We start from the raw sequence: 9246 nt of genomic DNA on the forward strand, positions 1-9246 counted from the left end.
GTCTTGCTTCTGCAATACTTAGCAATATGACCTATTTTATTGCATGCATTGTTAGGATTCCCAAAGATACTAAGAGGGGGGGAGGGGGTGAATTAGTATCTTGTTGGTTAATGGATTTTCTTAACTTTTTAAACAAATTGCATTCCAAAACAGTGTACCTGTAAACAATAATTAATGCAGTAAATAAGAACAATAACCACAACATAGAAAGCACACCATAACACAATCTTTTAACGAGGAGACATGGTGTGGGAAAAACCTTGGTGGGATTTGTGACCCACAATATTCGCTCACTGGCCAATAAGTGAATATTATTAATACAATAGGGGCCTGCACATGCAGGAAGGCCAACTGCCTAAAGCTCACTGCTTAAATACAAAAGAGAAGTCTCACTGACTTACAAAAGTGGATTAAGTAAATCCAAAGTCATGTACTTCTTTGGTTCAGCATCTGCTATGCCAGGTTCAGTACCGGTTTAAGCTCATGCAACTTCCATAAACCTTATTCCAAACTTTGCCTTAATATTCGCACATATTATCTATCTCACATATTCCTCATTACAAATGTTCTCTAAGATCTCATACTTATATATGAGCCTTATTACAATTCTCCTTATCAGCTTTACAAAAAGAATTTACAATTAAATACAAAATACAATAAACAAAATCTTGTCCGCTGGTAAATAACTATTCACTGTCAGTGAACTGTATGCCAGTGTAGAGTATGTCGGTGTCGGTGCCTACTAGTTCCATAGGATTGTAAGATTGCCATCAATGACAATACCTTCAATCACCTATAATTTCTCATTGAAGTGTGCATTTGCCAACAATCTTCCCCTTTGGCATTGATGGCAACACTCATGAGAAAAATCCAAAAAGTATCCAAAAAAATGTTGTCCAAAAAGATTTGCCAAAATAGTCTTACCAAATTTGTGTGCTCCCACTGAGCTAGTGATCTCTTCTGTCATATCCTTTTTCTCATCCTCTACTACTCCCCCTTTGGCATCAATGACAAAGGTTGTCATTCAATGTCAATTGAGTGTAGTTCCTATGTGGATCCTTGTAACCAGTTGGTTACGATCTGATATAAATCTGCTAAGGCAAGATTCAGACTATTGTAGAATCTCTCACTGTCCTTCAGTTCTGCTTTAGTCCTTTGAATTGTACCAGTGAGTAAGTGCATTTTCTCTTCTGATGTCTTAAGTTCTAGAACAAGAGCCTCAAAAATCTCTTTTCTCAAAGAGATGAGGATATCTAGTTTAGGACCTAGTCTGCACTTCAGTTCCTTTGCCTTAAATTTTAACATTTCCTTATCTTTTTCAAGTTTTTCTATTTTCTCTTCAAAGCTGGTAATTTCCTATTCTACTACCAATAATGAATTCGATGAACCTATCAAGTTGTCAGCAATATCATTGATTTCCTTTTGTGCTATGCTGATCTCTTTATCTATATCCCCTGTCAAAATGTTTGTCTTGCAGGTATCTTTGTACAATTTCTTGAAGTCTAAAATTGTCTTGCCTAGTACCAGTAATAAGGTATCCATATGTTCCTTATTCTTCTTGACTATCTCCTCAAAGAATTTTTCTTTCTCTTTATTCATTTTCTCTTTGAAAGTCTCCTCATTGATTTGATCAATTGTTAGTAGGTTGTCGGTTATGTACTTAGACAATGTGTCTAATTGGCTCAAAGAGTCTTTATTCTCTGTTTTACACTTGGGTGCAATCATCTTCAAAATTTGTAAGGTATCATCAATAGCCTTATATGAAAGTGCATTGTAATTAGTTATTTTCTTGATTGAATCAAGCAATACCTCTATCATATTAGTTGCCCGGAATTCTATCAGTGAAGAATCGGATGATTGACCAACAATCTATAATCTACCGGTGGTAGTAATAGCTTTGATTTCCTCTATCTCAAGAGGGTTGGTTTGTGTCTGCATTTCAACTACCAAAGGTTTAAGTTTACCAGATGTAGTCAGTGGCTCTGTCTCTGTATGTACCTGTGAATGAACTTGTTGCTCTACCTGTTTCTCTATATGTGTCTTTGCCAGTTTCTCTATGCTCTCTACTGATGGTTTCTCTAATGATGCCTCTAATGGTTTTACAGTGGTATCCACTACCAGTTTTTCTATTTGTATCTCAATACTGTTCACTGCTGGTAACTCAGTAGTCTTTTATGTAGACGGTATCCCATTTGTTTGTTTTTCAAGGGTGGCATCAATGGTATCAGTCACCATTCTAGTAACCAAGGGATCAACTGATCTTTCAATTTGTTGCTCAACCCCAATTTTAGTGTCTTCAACTGTATCTTCAGCATTTATCTCAACTATAATGTCTTCTATCCTTGGCTTAGTTGCCACATCTCTCTTCTCAATTTGTTTCCTTATCCACTACAATGTTATCTTCCTATGTGTCGATATTCATTGTGTACAACACTTCTGAGTCAGGATTTGTGTCTTCATGTGGTGTATACATATTCTCTATTGTCGGTGGTGTGTCACCAATTTGTACTGGTGGAGTATCTGAATGAGGTGGAGGTAAGTTATCTATCACCTTTATACTCAAAGGTCCACCTACCTTGCCTTTCCCCTTATCCTTGTCTATTTGGTAGACTTTAAAAGTCTTTGGTCTTTTAAGCTCTTCTTGTTTCTATTTCTCAATCAAGAATATATCCCATTTGTCTGCAGTTTCTTTGGATATCTCATTAACTCTACATGCCATTAGTGCTACATGACGCTGACCAGCTGAGAATATTGTCTAGTTAGCCTCACTTATTAATTCATCTATGTCTTGAGTTGAGTTCACTGGGTGAACTACAAGTAGTTTTTCTATCTTGATCTTTTTATCCAATTCAACAATTTCTATCCTTCTTGCTTCTAACCTTCTATACAAGTCATTGGGTATATCATCAACAATTTCCATCAAGAATTTCTTATAAATATTAAGGTGTAAGATAACACTATTTTGTATAATTTCTTTTTCATCATTGTTAAGAGTATCATACAACTTGCTAATGTTTGACAATTTTCCATCTTCAGTTATCTCATTCAAAAGTTTGTCCAAAGGAGGGACAACTAACTTTTGTTTCTTCTTCTTTGGTGTCAACTTCTTTGTCAGAGGCCTAACTGCCTGTTGTTTCTATCTTGTTCTCTTGGTTGTAGGAGCAGGTGCCGGTGAGGGTTTTCTTTTTCTCTCTACCCTTTTGAATTCTGCTAGTATCTCACTGTCAGATGAGGTAGCAACCGGTGAAAGATGTGTTTCCGGTTGTAAACCTTCCAAGTCACTCTCCTTAATACCAGTTTTATTCAATACATCTTCCTTGATTTCTTTTTCTTGCCTTGTTTCTTTTCTAACTATCTGTTCAGTTTTTTTTATTCTTTTATGAGATTGAATACTACTTTCAATTGTTTCTGCATTTCCAAATACTTTTTCAGTTGGTTCTCTAGGGGCTTCTAGAAGGGCTTTTGTATAAGTTTCAATTAAGTTATCATCAGCCTCATATCCCATTTCTATAACCCAAATAGTCCTTGGGACTAATGCCTCCATCCAAATTTCATCTTTCTTTATTACAAAGCATATCTCATTTTGATATTTGTCAACTATAGATTGAGATAGCCTTATCCTAGTTTTCATTCTAGTTTTTAATGCCTGAAAATGTTCATTTATGTTCTTTTCTTTGTCATCTCCCATGTTGTTTAGTATATTTGGAAGATGTTTTCCTACTAGTATGTCAAAACCAAAATCCTTTCTACCAATACCGGGAACTTCCTTGGTAATATATAACATTAAACATACAAGCAGGTTGTCAAATCTGAATATACCTTTCTTATCACCTTTAATCTTCCTCAGATTGTCTATCAATTCATCTTTCAACCATTCACAAATATCAATCTTTGCATTGTTGTTTGCCATGTCATATGCACTTTTGATACATAAGCTAGAAATAGAGTTTAATCTGTTGGCATGTGTAATGTTGTATCCAAGAATCATGCTTATGAACCTTACATTGATATCCTTAACATCAGTTACTCTAAGGGATCTCTTATCAAAGGTTGCACCGGTTAGGGTTATCATAGTGTCATTTGGAACCTTTTTAGTCTTGTCAGGCCTGCTACCAATGGAAGGTAAGCTTGTCACTACCCTAACTACTTCTTTGGTTATCTTGTGAATGAAATATAGCCAAAAGAACTCTCCATGTACTCTTCTTAACGCAATCCTTATAACATCCTTAGGAAAATCAGGGATACTAAGAATTTTCTCAAAACCTAGGGTTTCAATTGTCTTATTTTCTGGTTTAACATTTCCATTTTCATCACATATAATAGTCCTGAACATGTTCTTAATTTCATCATCTCCTAGTTCATCTATGTGACAGTGTATGTAGATTCTAGGATCTTTAGCATATACAACTCCTTTAGGTATTTTTGAGAATTCTCCTTGGGTATCATCTTTCTTCGCAATTTTGGGAATAATTTTAAATACAGGCCTAGGGTGCTTAACAACTTCAATTACAGTAGGGTTCGTAATGAATTCAGGTGCAGAGGAGGAATCCATTGTTATAAATACCTTAAACTACCTTTAGGTAATAACTTGACTAATTTGGTTCACTTCTCGTTGTAGATGCCTTCGCTTGGGATTTTTGCGCTCTCAGGAAATTTGAATGCTTGGCGAATAAAAAAAGAGGCAAAACACTTTCTTTATAATGTCATTTCCTTCAACTACCACATTTAATGCCTACTGGTTAAGTGAAAACTTAACTCATTTGCTAGTAAAGAAGCATTTCATCTTCTTACCATCAACCGAGGGTAAACTAGCATATTTTACATTTGCCATACCCCCAAGGGATTATTTCTTAGTTAGATGAAGAATCTCCTGCTGGTGGAGTGGTAGTCTATTCTATCAGTGGAGGAGTATTCACATCAACATTTTGATTGGACTTTCTAATTCATTGTTTTGAAAATTCTTGCTTTACTTCTTCAACCTTTTCTTTACCTTTCAAACTAGGTCCTTTGTTATTTGCCGGTGATGCCTTACTTCTACAAAATTTTGTAATATGTCCAATTTTGTTACAAGCATAAAAAGTCACATTATTTTTCTGAATTGCTTTTTCATATCCTATGCCGATTTGTGTTTTGCATTGATTAGATAAGTGTCCAAATCTTCCACAAACATAAGATCTTACATTCATTCCGCAATTTTCTAAATTATGTCCAACTTTGTTGCATTTAGAACATTAACCGATGGGTGCATTGGTGTTCTGATAGTTTCTAGATCTACACTGATTTGCTCTATGCCCATACTTGTTACAATTAAAGAATTTACCATTAAATTTATATGCACTAGGTTGTCTTACCGGTTTGTTGTGATCATGATTGTTTGCAGTGTTGGAGCTTTCACCAACTTCAAAGTGAAGTCCATTAGTGTCTTCGTTAGGTTTCTGATTTTTCAGCATGTCATCAAGTTCTTCTGAACTTTTCTTGAATTTCTCCCTGTGTTGATTTGCAGCAACCAGCTCATTTTCCAAGAAATCCTTCTACCTCATGAGTTCAGTTTTATCATGCTCTAAGTGAATCATATCTATTTTTAGCATATCATTCTCATGACTGAGTCTTAAATTTTCATTTCTAGCATCATTGATTCTTCTAGCCAAATCATCTTCATTCTTCTTTCTATTTTCATTCTCTTTACAAAATCTCATGGTCATGTCTTGCATCTCATTTCTCAAAGACATGTTCTCTTGTTTCAACTTTCTTACCAAATCATTAAGAGTCTATTTTTCATTATCATCACTTTGTATCTTCTCATGAAGTTCTCTTCTTTTGTTCCTAGCAATAGTAAGATTCACCTGAAGTCCTTGAATGATTTTCTGTGCAGCCTTCAAATCATATTCAAGTTTCATATTCTTCAACTTTTCTACATCATAATCTGCAAGAGATGTTTCTAGTTGCTTTCTCAGATTATCCATCTGTATCAATGTCAGAATATTCCTCAAGCTGTTAGGCTTTTGAAAATAGAGAACCAAGCTCTGATACCAATTGTTAGGATTCCCAAAGATACTAAGAGTGGGGGGGGTGATTCAGTATCTTGTCGGTTAATGGATTTTCTTAACTTTTTAAACAAATTGCATTCCAAAATAGTGTATAGATAAATAATAATTAATGTAGTAAATAAGAACAATAACCACAACATAGAAAGCACACCATAACACAATATTTTAATGAGGAAACCCGGTGTGGGAAAAACCTCAATGGGATTTGTGACCCACAATATTCGCTCACTGGCCAATAAGTGAATATTACTGATACAATAGGGGCCTGCACATGCAAGAAGGCCAACTGCCTAAAGCTCACTACTTAAATACAAAAGAGAAGTCTCCCTAACATACAAAAGTGGATTAAGTAAATCCAAAGTCATGTACTACTTCAGTTCAACATCTGCTATGCCAAGTTCAATACCAGTTTAAGCTCAAGCAACTTCCATAAACCTTATTCCAAACTTCGCCTTAATATTCACATATATTATCTATCTCACATATTCCTCATTACAAATGTTCTCTAAGATCTCATACTTATATATTATCCTTATTACAATTCAGCTTGTCGGCTTTACAAAAAGATTTTACAATTAAATAAAAAATCCAATAAACAAAATCTTGTCGGTTGGTAAATAACTATTCGCTATCGGTGAACTGTATGCCAGTGTAGTCTGTTGGTGTTGGGGCCATAGGATTGTAAGATTGCCATCAATGACAATACCTTCAATCACCTACAATTTCTCATTGGAGTGTGCATTTGCCAACATGCATGACGTGTAACATTGTTCTTTTGAATTGCTTTACCATATCCTGTGTCATTCCTTGATCTACATTGGTTAGCCAAATGTCCAAACCTTCCACATGCATGACACTTAACATTCATTCTACAATCTTCTGATTTATGACCATATTTCTTTCAATTTGTGCATTGATCGAGAACTGAATTGTAGTTTTGATTTGCTCTGTTTCTACATTGTTTAGGTATATGGCCAAATTTATTACAAACAAAGCATCTACCATTGAATTTTTAAGAATTAGATTGCCTTACCTATTTTCTCTTCATACCGGTTGTCTGGTCTTCATTTGCAGTATCGAAGCTTTCACCTTGTTCAAATCCAAGTCCTCTAGAATCATCACTCTGCCTTTGTCTTTTCAATAAATCATCCAATTGTCCAGCACTAATCATGAGTTTCTATTTATACTCTCTTGCAGTAGTCAGATCATTTCATAGAACCATTGTTTGTCTTTCAAGCTCTTGTTCATTATTTCGAGACTATACCAAATCAGTTTTCAACATACCATTCTCATGAGCCAATCTACCACGTTCTTCAAATTTGTTCTTTAGAGATACAACAAGATTTTCTTCCTTCTTCTTTTTGTCCTCAATTTATTTTGACATCCTCATAGTTAGGTCTTCCATTTCATTCTTCATGAGCATGTTTTCTTGACTCGGCTTCTAACATTGTTCCTTAAGTGCATTTTTCTCTTCATCATATTGGTTTTGCAAAAGTTCCTTCCTCCTATCTTGAGCAGATGATAACCTTTCTTGCAAAACAAAGAATGAATTCAATAGAAAAATTCAATACATCTTGCAGCTTTAAGTTCTTCAACCTTTCAGCATCATAATCCTCAAGTGTCATCTCAAGTTGTTTCTCCATAGCAATGTTCAATGAATCTGGTTTCAAGATCTTCCTCAAGCTATTAAACTTCCTCTGAGGCACCAAGATCTAATACCAATTGTTGGAATAGAAGGAATCCAAGAACATTGAGAGGTGGGGTGAATCAGTATTCTTCCGGCAATGTAAGATTTAACCTTATTACAACACACACATATAAACCGATAAATGAAGAAACATATAACATGAAGTAAATAAACCAGCCACATGAATGAACACCATAACACATTGAATTTTATATGTGGAATACATCAAAGAGGAAAAACCATAGTTGGATTTGTGACCCACAATATCAATTCACTGGCCATATGAAAGATATTACATAGTATGGGGGAATGCACATGCATGAAGGCACACTTCCTAGAGCACACTACTCCATACAAAAAGTCTCACTGACTACAAGCTTCTTTTGAGATAAAACAATAATGGTGAACTCATAAAATGCATCTGCAATGCCAAAAAGAGTTTCGGTTATAGCTTTGTTGTGTACCAGTTCATAAACCCTAAACCCTTTTACCGGTATCTCCATTCCTCTTAGAATGCTTTACAAACCATCTATTGATCATTGCATGATATTAATTTTGCATACAAATGATCTACATACATATGCTTCACATCGTTTTTCTTCTCTGCACTGTTATACACATTTTCCTATATCAAAATGACCTAATAGACTGACCTATATACCCTTTACAAATAATATGCCTATGTCATCTTACAACACATTACAAAATAAATTCAATGTTGGCTCTATGCAATAATTACAAAATGATTTTACAAATATAACTTTTCGGAACCCAAACTGATGTCGGCTTCACCAAAGTGTTGGATGCCGGTGTCGGTGGCGATTATGACCCTGATTACTCCAATGTTGGTATCTATTGGTATTTGTCAGTATCTGCCTCCAATGTTAGTATCTATCTACTACAGATTCTTGTTTCCATCAATGACAACATATGAATCCAATGAGTGTCAATTGCCAACACTCCATAGGTTAGATAAAACGCAACATCTGCAAACCTAGGATATTGAAGACCCACAAATTGGACCAGGGGTAACTCCTCATGCACTTCATTCTTACTCTTTGTGATCAATTTACATAAGCCTTTCCCCCTCACCAATTTAGTTGGTTTAATATCTAGATTGAACTCCTGTATTTTTTATACCCATGTGTCTTTGCTATATATTCCTATATCTTGATGTGTAAAAATACTTTTAACGATCGAATGTGGCACATACACTATTGCATGAGAATGAAGAATGCAATACCTGAAATGTTTAACAACTTTTACAACTACAAATGCTTGCCTCTCCATCAATCAATATTTCAGTTCATGCTTCTTGAGTGGTACACTCATGAAGGTAATTGGAACTTCCTCATTTTCTTCACTTTTTTGCAATAAAATTCATGACATGGTATGCTTAGAGGCATAGCACTGGATGATGAAATCCTTCTAACAATCTAGATTAATTAGTGGAGGGGCCTACATTATAGCTTCTTTTACTACCTCAAACTATTTCATCCCCTCGCCATTCCA

The sequence above is a fragment of the Cryptomeria japonica genome, chromosome 4 (assembly GCF_030272615.1).
Source record: "Cryptomeria japonica chromosome 4, Sugi_1.0, whole genome shotgun sequence".
NCBI classification, from domain to species: Eukaryota; Viridiplantae; Streptophyta; class Pinopsida; order Cupressales; family Cupressaceae; genus Cryptomeria; species Cryptomeria japonica.